General features: G+C 39.9%; 1 pseudogene; it reads right to left on the reverse strand.

Moving 5' to 3' along the window:
- LOC134477452 (UDP-N-acetylhexosamine pyrophosphorylase-like) overlaps positions 1 to 5,728 on the reverse strand; it is a 31,440-nt pseudogene extending 25,712 nt beyond the window's left edge.
- Positions 5,729 to 15,668: the final 9,940 nt, after the last annotated feature.

The following is a 15,668-nucleotide window of genomic DNA, read 5'->3' on the forward strand; positions in this document are numbered from 1 at the left end:
TCCTCTTGTCCATATCCTACCCTTTGGGTCCAGGTGCAGCCTGATAATCTATTTCTCCTTACTACTGTGGACTCGACTGTTCCCTGCATTCAGGCCACCTGATTATAAGTAGATTTAAGGAGAGAGAGAAAAAGGGTAGAAAATCCCATTGTGTTATCTAACTAATCATAATGAATGCAATCATTCATTATGGACAGGGATTCATTCAATCCCTGGTACCGATAAATAATAATAATAATAATAATAATAATAAATGAAACAAAACTGCAAAAAACATGCTATTCAAGAAATTTAGCTAGAATCTTACATTAATTTTTGTTTGATACCTGTATCTTGCTTCTTTGTTGAGCAGGTTAATTTTTTCTCTTGTGGGTGCAGCTCATTTTGCTTTTCTTATGAGGTTGTACTCTAGATAATTTTTCATTCTCCTGGGTCAAATATAGGGTTCAAGACAGCATCAGTTATACCAACTCACAACAGTGTAACATAATATCATAGCAGACCAGATGTCATGTGGATCACAGGTGAGGGTTCCATGGGTCTTGCCCTTTTACAAAGTAGATAAATAACACTCATAGCAATGGTGATGATGTTGGACACTTGTGTCTCCCTGCTAAAGAGATCACATCCAGAGTGATCCCTGCATCCAAAATTCTTGCCCCTTCACACTGGAGGTCAGAGTGTGCAGTCCTCATTGTCAGGGCCTCCCAGTGAAGAGGGATGGAGCTGGGCTCTGCTCTCCATCATGGCTCACTCAGGAATGTTCAGCCCCACTTTCCTGACTCAGAGATGAATTGATAAGGATGTCACCTAACACAGGAATTCTTTAAGGAGATCTAATTAATGACATTGGTAGACTCCATCTGTTGGTGGTGACCTTAGAAAACCTGTACAGCATTTTCTGTGGAACTGAGTGGTTAGCAATCATGAGAGACTTATTGCACTGTACTGGAAAACATTTCTGTGAATCCTAAATACATCAATAGCAAGCAAGATCTGCACACTTATGGATGAAAAAATATAGGAAAGTCATATCAACTTTTAATTATAGGGACATTATCACCATGAGTATAGTGTTTATAATACATAATTGTTCAAAAAGGGAAAACTGTTATCAGATGAGCATTTGGAATTTAGCAATCACCTCCAGGAAACAAAAGGGAAAGGTGAACCTAGAAAGGAAATACCACCCAGCACCTACACAAGGTCATGTGGGGAAGGGACAGTTAGTACAGACAGCCTCCTTCCCTCCTGCAGCAAGGCTTCTCTGAGAGGGAGCACAGGACACACATTCTCATCCCCAATCTCTGCGGGCTTTAGTCAGTGGGATCTGGGTCATAGGATGTCTCAGAGCAAGAGGCAGGAGGACTTCTCCTGACAATGTTAATGGGAGTGAAGTGATCTCTCCAGCATGGATGAGAGATATCAGGGAGAGGAGGACCCATTTAAAATCTAAATGGGTCAACGATCTGAATATTAAAAAAGAAACACTAAATCTATTGGAAGATAAATTGGATAGAAACCTTGAAGACATAGGAGTAGGTAGAGAATTCATGAACAGGACTCAAACCACACAGGAAATACTTCCAGAATCAATAACTGGGACCACTTCTTATTAAAAAGTTTCTGCATGTCAAAAGAAATCTCCAGCAGAGTGCAAAGAAAACCCACAAACTGGGAAAAGATAGTAGTGAACTCTCTCTCTCAGACAAGGGACTCTTGTCTAAAACATATAAAGAACTGAAAAAACTCAGATCCCCAAAATTCAAAGATCCAGTGCAAAAATGGGCATCTGAGATGAATACACACTTCTCAGATGAAGAAATACAAATGGTAAATAAATACATGAAAAAATGTTCATCATCATTGGTCATTAGAGAAATGCAAATTAAAACCACACTGAGATATCGTCTCACTCCTGAAAGAATGGCCAGGATCAAGAAAACCAACAACAACAAATGCTGGAGGGGCTGTGGGGAAAAAGGAACTCTCCTACACTGTTGGTTGGACTGTCCACTGGTACAACCTTTGTGGAGGTCAGTCTGGAGATTTCTCAAAAAGCTGGGATTGGAAGTCCCATTTATTCCAGCTATTCCACTTCTAGGCATATTCCCAGAAGAACTGAAAGCATCGTACCCTAGTGATATATGTGCACTTATGTTTATAGCAGCACAATTTGTAATCGCCAGATCTTGGAAACAACCCAAGTGTCCATCAACTGAGGAATGGATAAAAAAGCTGTGGTATTTCTATACAATGGAGTATTACTCAGCTATAAAGAAGGATCACATTGAGATATTTATCAATAAATGGGCACAGCTTGAGACCATACTCATAAGTGAAATAAATCAATCTCGCATGTGTGAATACCTAATAGTTTCCCTAATGTAAGTAATGATTCAAATATATAAAAGTATGTGGCAATCATGATTCCCCATTATGTGGCCTTGAAGCCTTATAAAGTTTTCACTTATTAATTGGAAAGGCTTTATTCTGGGCTTCTTGATATGGAAATATTTGAAGCTATAGTATATGAAGTTATATTGAGATATTTCAAGGAAAAAGACAGACACTATGGTAACTACTATTAAGTCGGGTTATTTGGTGGTGAAGCACTAGGTTGCTGAAACAGTCATATTTTGACCTGTATTCTTATGTTGTTATGTCCTGTTTTGTCTCAATCTCTCCCTTATTCATTAAAAAAATAATTTAGTTATTTTTATGGTTTTTTAATTAAGGGGAAAAATTAAAAAATTAGCAGGATATATTGTACTAACTCTTCATTGATTTCCTATTAACTTGGTTTGAAATCCTGTAATACTCCCACTATCTTGTTTTGACTGATTAGACTCTGTTCCATTCTGTATGACAGTAGGAAGTTTAAGGGTATAGGCAACTATTTTGAAGGCAATAAGAATCACTAAGATGCCCATTCTGGTTTGACTATTATCTCCTTTGGACGTCCTTAATGTTTACAATATTTAAGTTTTATTGGTCTTGTTCTCTACTGTTTTGTTCAACTTTATAATACCTAATGAGATAGACAATTCTTTCGAAGGAAAAAAGAGACATTATGGTAACCATTGTTGATAACCTTGTACTCTGTTCTTACATCATGTACTACGTCTATCCTTGGTTTTGACTGACAGCTTTGTTTTGCCATATTTGACTTGATTCTCTTCCAAAAAAAAAAAAGTAATAAGAACTAAGGAGTAATAAAACCCAAAATGTGTAAATTTTCTTGTAAAAAAGAGAGGGAAAAAAAGTGCTCTAAAGGATACAACTGCAAGTGTGTGTAGGGGTGTTAAATAGCTTACCATATTAATGTTTTTGGTTGGATCATTGAACACAACTGTTTGCAGTCTCTCCGTTTGAGTGCTCACTTTGTATGTTTTGATACTGTGAATTGAGCAACTGTCTCTAAGACGATAATGTGTAACCTATTAATTGGTGATTTCTTACTGTTTCTTGTAGTTCTGTATTTCTTGTACCCTTACACCGCTTTTTTTTCCTCTTTTTCCTTTTAAATAAAAATTTTTTTAAAAGACAGTGTTTTGATGAAACTTTGAATCCAGACAAAAAAGCCCTGCAGCGACATTTAGAACCACTAGAGGGCGCGCAGAACAGACTAATGTAAGTAACCAACTTCCAGTAAATGAGAAAAAGTTGAGAGGGTTTTCTCTGTGATTGGTTCGCATGTCCATCACTGGCCCCAGGCACAGAGCTCTAAAGGATCTCTTATATCTTTGATCACGTTGTGCTTACATGGTGTTGTGCTTACATGTAGTGAGGTCTTTCTTTTTTCTTTTCCAATATTTGTATCACAATCTGTTGAACAGTAATTTTTTTAAAGGAGAACATTGACTACAACTCAGATAACTGCAGAGTCTCCTTAGCTTATTTTTATGTGCAATTATTTTCTTTAAAAAGTTTTATTCTTTAGTAAAAGGCAAAAGATTTGTACGATCTGAAAAGAAACCAGAGTATTTGAATGTCCACTTTGTATGCTTTGATACTGTGACTTGAGCAACTATCTCTAAGCTGATAATATGTAGTCTATTAACTAGTGATTTCTTACCTTTTTTTTGTAGTTCTGTATTACTTGTCCCCTTACACCGCTTTGTTTTGTTTTGTTTTTTCTCTTTTTCCTTTTAAATAAAAATTTTTAAAAAGTTTTATTCTTGATAAAATAAAACAAAATATTAGTACCATAGGAAACTTCTAGCACAATTACAATGATATATTGTTACTATGTATAGTTTCACAAAGAAAAGCTTCTACTTCCAAGGAAAGTGTTGTTGAACGTCCTGACTATCCCTAAGCTATAAGAAATTTCCTAGATGGCCAGTGTTTCCATTGGAAATAAATTAGACAATCAAGAAATATCAGTCAGACTTCCAGTGAGCTGAGAAGCATGAAAATTCTGCCAGAAACTGAGTCATCTGGACCTTGGAAATCTGTAGTAGCTGTAAGAGTTCAACAAGCAGCATGAAACCTTTTGACTTTTTACATTTCATTCTTCCAGGACAGGTTCTATTAATGATAAAAATGGTCTATTAATGATAGATTAATGGTCAATTAATGATAAAAAGCTGTTATGTCAGAACCTGGTAAGTGACTCATAAGCCATTTTCCCCAGCTCGTGGACTCCATTCCCATCAGTGTTTAAAGCTGCATGAAATTCTTTACCTGCCACATCACTTTCTAGTCCTTCTCCACCATAGGAAATAAGAGGAGAGGTTTCACACTGGATCACTGGCATCATTCAAGCTAGGAATCTCTGGAAGGTGAGAACCATTTCCACCTATGAGCACTAAGCACCCATCAATGGTGCAGAACAACACAGCACTCGGCGAATCCTCCTTCCCACTCTGACCATCTGCAACTTTTAGCGGGGAAAATCCATCCTCCCATAATCCTTCATATACCACAAAACTCTCTGCAATCTGGAAGATGTTAGAGGCTACTTTTGGAATCTTTATTCCACTTGGCTTGTCTGGTGTAATTAAATCCCCCCAAGGACCTCATATAGAATCTTCCTGTGGGCCAGATGGCACTGCAGCTGAGGTTCATCGACACTGACAGCATCTCTCAGACATGAGACAGTGAAGACTTGATTGGCGGTGCTGCCTGCATGGAACACGCTCGTCCATCTGAGCTTCATATCTGAGCTGTTGCCAGGGGAATTTCACACTCTTCTACCACCCAGTATCACCCAGTGTTCTACCACCCAGTATCAAAACTCATAGCAGGTGACATGCCATGATTAAAATAGATTACATTTTCTTTTTTTTTTTTTTTTTTTTTTAATACACCAAAGTGTTTGTGTTTTGTGAAGAACTCCTTTATCTCTTCTATAGTTCCACTGCTGGTCCTTATATACCATGGGCTGATGCTTTTGAGGCCATGATAACTTTCAGTTAACAGCTGTAGCTTGAGAACATGCTTTTCTTGAATCTGAAAATGTGTCTTATGGGATGATGAACCCACATCACTGTTCCTCCCAGGATATGAAATTCCAAGACTTGTCATCTGCCACTCTGATAGAAGGAGAACTGCTCCTTTGTTCTGAGAAATCTGGAAAAGTCCTTCAGTGTCCCAGGCCTGGTCCTGATTTTGTTCCCCGGTGGAAATGCCCAGCCACCTCTCTAGGGACAGTGTTCATTGGTGCATCTGCTTTCTCTTGATGAGAAAACCAGTTAAATCCTTTAATATGCATTTTATGCATCTGTGCAAACCTGGTTCATCTGAACTGAATTGAGGCTGCCTCCCAGTCAACTTACAGCCTTCCTCAATGCATTAAAGTTACCTAGATGTGCACAGAGTGATGCATCCCTGAAGTATAGGTAACTCTGCCAGCAGAGAAATAGGAGCAAATCTTAAATACAGGAAAAAGGTTCTGTGAATCTCACTGTGCTTGTCCAACTCTATCCTGGAGATTTGGAAGGAAGACCTGGGTCCACTGGACTTTTCACACCATGTATCAACACTTGGTCACATTGAATCACCCACTGGTACTTCTGTAAGGAATTCAACATTTGTACAATGGAGTAAACACTGACACCTATATCATGTACAGTTCAAGTATGTAAAAGTAACTTAAGGCTGTGAATTAGAAGTCAATACCACAAGAGAGTCACATGAAATTCTTATTTTACATAGTGATATGATTATCACCAAGATGGACCTGCAGATTCACATGAAATCTGCTGTTAAAGTTTTTCTGCTTCCTGTCCACAGAGCTGTCTATATAGCAACAGTCCATGCAAATAGGGCCTTTCTCTCTCTGTAAACCATCCCAGCCCTTACCCTGCAGTTATGCAGAGGAACCCATCCCTAGATGCCTAGGTGTTTCCTCCCAGGGAACAGGACTGAGCACAGAAAGCCCACCATGGAGCTTGCACTTAGCTGGATTTTCCTTTTTGCTGTTTTGAAAGGTAATTAGTGAAGAACAAAAGCTACTTAGTGGAAGAGAGTGGGATAAATGGTAGGCATAGGTGTGTTGTACAGTAGCAAAGAGAGCTTCATTATATTTGTATTATACCAAAATACCTGTAATGTGGCCTACTGTTCTATATGCATGTTTCTTTTCCTCTGGATGACCTAAATGATATGTTAATCAATGCTCTCCTGTTTAAAGAATTGTAAAAACTAATCTAATTGATATGTTAACCATTGTTGCTCTCTACAAATAACAGATGTGGTGCTAAAATAAGTTAGCAAAGATTGTTAATTACTGCTAGACTATTCTATCCTCTACTAAGAAAAACAAAGGTCTTCCTCATTAACAGTTTTCCAGACCCACGCCCATGAGCCCCTTATTTTGTAAACCATGATATGTACTTAAAGGCAACAATTATAGAGGAGCAACACACAGCTTTTGCAATCTCCAACTGCCCTGGGCCCAGGATAAAATAAATCAGTGCTGCTTTTTAAAATGTTTTTGCCTCATTTTTTGAACTCGAGTTTGGGGGTTCATGTGTGGATTACAAGATTGTGACAGTTCCCTGAACAAGATGTCTCTGTTTGCAGGTGTCCAACCTGAGGTGCAGCTGGTGGAGTCCAGGGAGTCTTGGTGCAGCCTTAGGTGTCCTGAGACTCTCTTGCATGGGATTCACCTTCAGTGATTACCACATGAACTGGATCTGCCAGGCTTCAAGAAGGCTTGGAGTGGATTGACTTATCAGAAACAAGGCTAATAATCACACAACGGAGTAAGCTACAACCATTAAAGGTAGATTCACCATCTCTAGGGATGACGCCAAAAGCACACTGTATCTGCAAATGACCAAACTGAAACCCAAGGACACAGCTGCGACTACTGTGCAATACACACAGTGAGAGGACATCAGTGTGAGACTAGACATAAACGTCCCCGCTGTGGTGCTCCAGATCAGCAGGGGGAGCACAGGATACAGGGAGTTCAGCTCTGCCCAACACAGGAGCAGAGGGTGGAGCAGAATCATTTTGTATGGGTATGTGAAGCTTCTGGTCCCAAGTGATATACCCCGGGAAACTGCCCTCGTGAGTCTGTGCTTATCTTTCATGCTCCTGAAGGAGAAATATGACTCAATAGGAAGATATATTCTCACCTGCAAATGTGTTCAATTTACAGTTTTGAAGGAAAAAATTACTGCTCTCTGGTGATCAGGACTGGGACCTGAGGACAGACAACGTTTCAAAAATTTTTCAAATGCAAAAGACGTGTATCAAATATGTCCTCTTTGTCTAAGTAAATGATCCTGACAGCATAAATAGAGGAAAATATGCTCTAACACCATGCAAAAAATGCCTTCACTGCATTACCATAATTCACAACAGATTCATGCACACGTGTACAATTTGCTTTTTACATTGTGTAAGACAATAGTTGACAAAAGATCTTTATTTTAACAAATAATTCTGTGACATCTGTTGCCATGACCATTAACAAGATGAATAATTGCAGTGTTGTAAAGTATGTTGAAGAAATGAGCCCTAGCGTATGGCTGAGGGAATGTAAATTATTGCAGACAAGACTATATTTATGTTATCTGTAGGGAGTTTCCTCACAAAACTGCAGATGGAAATACTATGTGATCCAGGTCTCTTAGTTTCTTTCCTATAGCTATGACTAAACATAAGCCTACAAAAATGGATACATTCCTGAACTTAATCTGCCAAACATGAACCAAAAAAAAAAAAAAAAAAAACAAGGAAAATCTCAACAGAGCTATGATTAATAATGATAAAGAATCTAAAATAAAGGGGCACTCTCTCAAAAAAGTGAAATAAATATTAAATTTTATCAAATAGAGAAGACATAATTTCATCTTATCCAAAACACTTGATTTTTTAAAAATTCAGGTATGCATAATTGATTTGATATCATGTCATATGCATACATATGTATTGTTTAGTAAATAAACATTTGCATTTACTTTCGTAAGCATATTTATAAGTGAACTGGAAAATATTTCTTCCACATTCATTGTATGAAGCTATGATCCAGCTAACAAAAGGAAAAAGAACAAAGTAATGCTAAGGGACAATATCTCTGATGAAAGTAGGTGTAAAATTCCTCAAAAACATATTTTACAACACAAAAGTTAAAAAATATTTAAATACAATTAAGTCTGATGCACTTCCACCTATGAGATACTCTCACATAATAAAAGGGAATATAGTTTCTTTGCCTTTCACTTTGGCAAAGTTATTATACTTTTGGATCTTATTTAATCTTTTGGCTTCTCTCACTAGGGAGACGCTATGATGTTTAATATGTGAGTCTGATTTATTTCATTATGAGTAAGTTCTCGAGTTGCAAAATAAAATAAATGAAAAACAAAACGGAGTTCACTGTGGGTAAATAATTAAATATTTTTAAAAACACAGAATACAGAAAAAAAATATAGAATCATATCAAATGATGCTGAATAGAAACCTGGTCAAAGACAACATCTATGAGTGATAAAATGTTTCAAAGAGATTTCTCTGAAAGAATATATCATTAATTATAATGAACCAAAGATCAGGTAACTCTTATAATCCACAAATGAGCCCCCAAGCTTGAGTTTAAAGAATAAAGCAAAAACATATTTTAAAAAGCAGTGCTGATTTATTTTACCCTGGGCCCTGAGACACAGTGCAGCTGGAGACTGCAAAAGCTGTGTGTCCTTTCTCTATATTGCCACCTTTAAGTACATACCACAATTTACAAAGTAAGGGGGTCATGGGCATGGGTGGGGAAAACTGTTAATGAGGAAGACCTTAGTTTTCCTTAGTAGAGGACAGAGCAGTCTATCAGTAATTAACAACCCCTGTTAGCTTATTTTAACACCACATTTGCTATTTGTAGAAGGCAACAATGGTTAACATATCAATTAGGTAAGATTTTACAATTCTTTACAGAGGAGATCATTGATTAACATATCAATTAGATCAGTCAGAGGAGGAAAGAAAACACATATACAATATGGCCACATTACAGGTATTTTGGTATAATACAAATATAATGAAGTTCTTTTTTCTAGTGTATAATCTTGTAATCCACAAATGAGCCCCCAAGCTTGAATTCAAACAATGAGGCAAAAACATGTTTTAAAAAGCAGTGCTGATTTATTTTACCCTGGGCCCAGTGACAAAGTGCAGCTGGAGACTGCAAAAGCTGTGTCCTTCCTCTCAACTTGCCGCCCCTCCCAGTACCTATCACTGCTCCCAAAGTAAAGGTCATGGGCATGGATCAGGAGATAGGCTAAAGGGGAAGACCCTGTTTTCCTCAGCAGAGAATAGAGAAGTTTAGCAGCAATTAACAACCTTTGTTTTCCTTAGGAGAGGACAGGGAAGTCAATTCTTTACAGAGGAGAGAATTGATTAACATATCAATTAGGTCACCCTGACAGAGAAGGGGAAAGGGAAACATATATACAGTATGGCCACATTACAAATATTTGGGTATAATACAAATATAACTAAGTTATTTTTTTTCTAGAGTACAACATGTAACAGTAACACCATACTGAACGGACAAAAGGGAATATTTTACTACCCTAAAATGAAGAACAGGAAAGGATGACCAATTCCACAATTTCTATTAAATGTACACCTGGAAGTTCTCATCAGAACAGTAAGAAAACAAACAGTAACTTAAAACCATACACATTAATGCTTTGCTTGTCTCTCCTGTGATGTCTCAGAAAAAAAACACACAAGATCCCTTATAATGAACTATAAAATGCTGCTATTTCAGATGAAGAGTTTTAGTCTGCCAAGTAACATGCTATAAAGGAAAAAAAGCTGTAAAAATTTATACATGTAGGACATTCATGGACTAGTGAGGGAGTGGGCAGTAGAGACAGGGCCACACCATGAAGCAAGCCCACTCTGGGAACCAGTCCCATTCATTGGCTGCCATCAGACTACAACCGCCAGAGGCCAGCCCTTCTAGCACATGGGCTGGCAAACAAGAAGTACCAAATCTCCCTCACCTCCACTGTAAGAAACCAGCTGATCTGAAGAAACCAGGCTGTGATGATAGCTATGGCAGTAAAATGCAATTGAATGCCTCTGATGTTTGGTGTTTCACTAACATTGCAGGTCTAGGAGCATTGATCTGATCATAGGATCATATTGTGATAGCTCAGACCCCGGAATAAAATCCAAAGAAGCAAGAAATTAAAATTTGGGGAGTAAAGGCTTTAATTTAGGCCAGGCCTGGTGACACGGTCTCCAGGAGCCAATATGGAAAACTGCACACCTTACAGCCAAAAGGTTTGGGTTTTAAAGCCAAAAAAACATGGGAATGTTGCAAACTTTGACCCAGTTTGGTAGTATCTGGGCTTCTTGGTATCTCCTGTAACTTCCTTGTAGTTAAACATTTCTTAAGGACAGCACATTTTATTACAGACAGGCTGAAAGGGGTGGGGGTGGGGGATTACAAGAAACTGAGACTTAAAACTTTTACGGGAAATGGAGACTTAACCTAAAAAGAAGGGGGGGAGAATTTACAAGGAGCTGAAACTTAAGTCTTTCCTGGAAATGGAATTTTAATCTCTATTGAAATGGTGCATAAAAGGAGGCACACTGGTTAGAACTAGGTTAAAAAATATCGTATCAGAGGATAGTAATATGCAGTGTAGCATCTAGAGGGGATCTCCTTCTGAGGGTTGTAACCATTGCTGATTCCCTAGGGTCTTATCTTTAGGTCCTGTAACATTTCCATTGTTTTGTTGGGCTGGGTTTCATTCTCTTTTGTTTTGCTTGATTATGTCAAATCCAAAGACAAGAGGAGCTATTTCAAAGATAGCAAGATGTAATATGGTAGCAATTTTGGATTTACTATTGGCTTGTTTGAAGTCCTTTATTGCATTCATTGTTTTGTTTTTATTGTTTCTCTTCTGTTCTTTTTGATTTTCACTATTTCGGAAGTTATCTGTGACTATCTTAAAGACATCAAAAGGTATTATGGTAAGTACTGGTGATTTTGTCATGTTTGGAGTCTTGTATCTTTACACTAGCTTGTTTTGCTGGTATTATTCTGTTTTACCTATTTTAAAATAAAATATTAATTTTTAAAATAAAACTATGCACATTGGGAAGACAGAATTCAAGCTTAGTATTTACACATTGCTAGAGTTATTTCCAAAAGATGAAAAATATTAACAAAAGATCAGAAATATAAAATAAAAAGCGGCCTTTATTCTGAGAACACGGAGAGAGATGACCGGCACCCCCACCGCTGGCGTCCGGCGATCTCTCCGGCGGACACGTGGCATGGGGGCCTGTAAATAGCCTCGGTTTGGGGTGGAACCTAAGGCGGGCATTAGGGATACACAGTAGCTCATTGGTCCTAGGTTTGGCGCCATATGTAAACTTCCAGGGGCGGGAAGATGGCATCACAGGTAACTTCCTAGGGGCAGGAGAGATGGGGCTTCCTGCTTCCGGTTGTGGCTTTCCTGGCTACAGAGTCCTGTCTGGGCCAAAACCCTTTCATATCCCGTCTTATGATTATTATTATGAAAAGGGGTGAAGATTTCTCTCTTTAACTACTTCCTGCTGGCAAAGGGCACTGTACTGGAGCCTAAGGGAGTCGATGGGATGAAGATTGATGCCCAGGTAGATGCTGCTGCCAGGTGTTTTAGCCAGGACAACTTCACTGGTAAATGCACATATGTCAGACTGGAAAAACAAAGAGACAAGATGTTATGAGGAGACATGGCACTGTCATATTTAAGGACCCAGGTGAGGTAGAAGGAAAGGTGCCTTTGATTTACACATATCATTCTATCAGGACCATGTTGAGGTAGAAACATTTCCATGGTAAAGCAGAATTCTGAAAATTAAACATGGGGTTAGGAGGAGTAGAGTTATGAGAGGTGATTACTCCCCCATCTGAAAGCATAAAAGTTAAGACTGTAGGTTGGTAAGGCTTGTCTCTGGTATGCATGATGTTGGAGTCTGTAGGCAATACTGTTAAAGAGTCCTGCTGTAAAAATGATCATTAAGGAATTAGGAACCAAAGTGGATAACAAAACATGACTTAGTCTGTTAACTGTGGCTGCGAGGCCTTTGTGAGACGGAGACAGGTAGGCAACAGAAGATGAGATGACCACTCAGAATGATCAGATTTAGGGCTGCAAGGGCACCTCTTAGCCTGAGTGATGTGAAACCAGAAGGCAGTCCAACAGCTTTGATTTAGACTTGGGTCACTGTAACCTGGTTGTAGTCCTTGGAATGACTTGCTGTAACAGAACTTTAGCAAGTATGAGAAAGGCTTTTATGTATCCTGAAAAAGTATAAACCAAATGAGAAGACAAAATGTATCTGTCAGTCTTGACAAGGGTTGTCTGACAAATTGGTGAATAAGAAAGGAAGAGGGTGGTCTATATCGCTGAGGAAGGGTCCACCAGCAACAACAGGTGGAAGCTGTTGAGGCCTCAGTGTGTCTAAGTCAGCCTGTATAAAAGACATTTTAAGATTTAGGACTGGGACCTGCACAAAATAGGCCCTGTTTGTAAATGGCATAGGTTGACCATCAATACCCCATCATAGAGATTGAGGACTTAATATAGCAGCCTGAATACTCAGGAAGAACTCTGTATATATGGCCTCTATGTCCACAAATATAGAGCATGTCTTACCTGAGAGTTTTAGTGGAACTTGGACTCTGAGACGGACACCCACAAAGGGGGCTGCTGGCCCTGAGTCTTCTCAGTCTTCAGCAGCAATTTTCTGTCGGTGATGAATCTGGCAGTGTCCACATTTCCTGTGAGGGCTAGAACTTAGAATGACTTACCCACTCTCTGGTGGCTAGGACAGTCCAGTAGCCCTGGAGTAAGGTCTCAAAGAATGCCAGGATGGGGCATTTTGTTGCCCAATGTCTTCTGCTGCCTTTGAGCATGGTCCATGGAGAGGCCAGGCAGCTCCACCTTGTGTAGGTTTACCTGTCTCAGAACTCCAAGTGTCACAAGTGTTAAAAATATAAAAAAACCATATTAAGATCTCGGTAAGGTTTGAAGGTCAAGTTTTGCCTTTTTGTTTGGGATTTGGACTATAGTAGAATTAAGTAAGTATGTAGGAATTTAATATTGGCATTTTAGATCAGAGAGCAGGCTTTATCTGGATGGCATATCGCTTTTTTTATAGGGTGACACGTAGAATTAACAAAAAAAGCTTTAGTCTGCCAAACAAGGCTTTAATGGAAACATTTTGCAGTAAAGGTTTAGCAATCTTATGAATGAATCTATCAAAACTGATCTAATACTGTCAAATTCTGAACACATTTACTTTTAAAGTTGTTATTTGCAGTAGTATGAACCAAGACAAATAAAACAAAACTTTGAAGAAAACTCTTGTCTTGAAATAGAGCTAGTGGTTCCCAGCAAAAAGGAATTTATAACCTTATTTTTTAAACAGGAGATTGGTGAAGGCTTTGATTGATAAACAAGGCTGGTAAAATTATCAGGTGGCAAATAACCTTGATTAAATGGTTTGAGAATTGTAATAAAAAAAGCATCTTTTGAGCAGATCCGAATTGTATAAAAAAGCATGGCTGAGCAGAGCCGCTGAGCTGCTGTTTCGAGGTGCTCTGGCAGAGCACACTCAGTGGGTGGGGCAAGCGCTGGGACGTGGAGCGCAGGGGCGGGCTCAGACTGCCCCCAGAAACGTGTAAGATGGCGGTGGTGGCGACGACGATGACGATGAGGACGCACAGGGGAGGGAAGGGCTGAGACAGCACATGGGGAAGGGGCTGGGAGGCGGCCCGACACAGCACGCAAAGCTGGAACTGCTTGCAGGGCTCGAGGATTAGAAAGCCAATTTAGGAACACAGCTGGGTTTTTATTAGCCTCCTGGACCTGTTTTAAAAGTTTGTTATAGTTAGTATGTTTGACCTGCTGTGGCACAGTTATAGGCCCAGAGTCATTATCAGTGGTGTTTACCTCATGTCTGTGATCAGCTTTTTCTCGAACTGCTTGCCACAGCTGATTTTGTTCTTCTGAGCTGAGAGTGGTATTTAGAATCACATAAACGTCCTTAAAATGTAAATCATAACAATTAGTAATACATTTAAATCGCCTGATATAATTCTGTGGGTCAACAGAGAGGCTACCTAATTTATGGGCAGTCTGAGATAGATCAGAAAGGGAAAAAGGCACATGGATGTTAACAAGTTCTTTGGGGCCAGCTTGCTCCCGAAGCGGTAGCAGAGCCTGAGGAGATTTCGGAGCAGAGGGCCACTGAGCAGCCATCCTTCCAGTAGGCGCATGTGAGCAATCATCTGTAGACTGGCTGCAGAGCTGCTGCTGGTCACCTTGGGAAACACGAGCAGATGGGGTCTCACTGTGTGCCTTGCAGCTAGAGGACTGCTGTCGGCAGCACAATGAAGCGTCATGTGCACTGCAACAGGGCGGCTATTGCAGTTCACAAGAGGAGCCACAAGGGGATGCCCGTTGACAGTGAGGGTCCTGGAAACATGGCGGCGCCCTGTCACGTGACCCAAAACATGGTGGCGCCCTGTCGCCATGTGGCCCTCCTGAACATGGTGGCGCCATGCCACGTGACAGAGGGTTGCAACATGGCGACTGTTCCTGGCACAAGCTGGAACAATCACGCAGCCTGCTGGAAGGACATAGCGACTGAGACCTAGTATGGTGGGCGAGCGGTGAGAATGCTGTAGGGGATACAGAATTCTCAGGAGAAGTCGGAGACTGAGCGGAAGCACTAACAGAGGGATCAGAGCCGCTGGGAGAGTTATGGATCCTGGAAGGCGGAGAGGGAGACAGTCGCACAGCAGGAGGTATCTGTGATGGAGAGGGATTAGAGCTGCTGGGAGAATCAGGCATAGGGGGAGGGGAGAGCAGTCCAGCAGGAGGTAACGGCAGGGAACGAGTTTGGTGGTAGGCAGGCGGTGGCCGGGAAAACAACGGAGGGCAGGACGGAAAAGTTTGCAGCGCAGTAGACTTAGCTAAAAGTATCTGAGTGGGAGCACAAGACTTAATGAGAGATGGGCGTGTTCTCAGAATAAGAAAGGCTTGGACATAAGGGAGTTCTAATAACTTGTTGCCAGCTTGACAAAAATCGTACAAGTTCCTGAAAATGCAGGGGTCATATGTTCCTTTTTTGGGCCAATGCTTGCCGATAAGCAGGTAGGTTGGCCAGACCTCCTGGCAGTAAAAAGTTAGTTGTTTAGT

The sequence above is a fragment of the Cavia porcellus genome, unplaced genomic scaffold (genome assembly GCF_034190915.1).
Source record: "Cavia porcellus strain 051 isolate PalLab524CR breed Dunkin Hartley unplaced genomic scaffold, mCavPor4.1 scaffold_8, whole genome shotgun sequence".
NCBI lineage: Eukaryota > Metazoa > Chordata > Mammalia > Rodentia > Caviidae > Cavia > Cavia porcellus.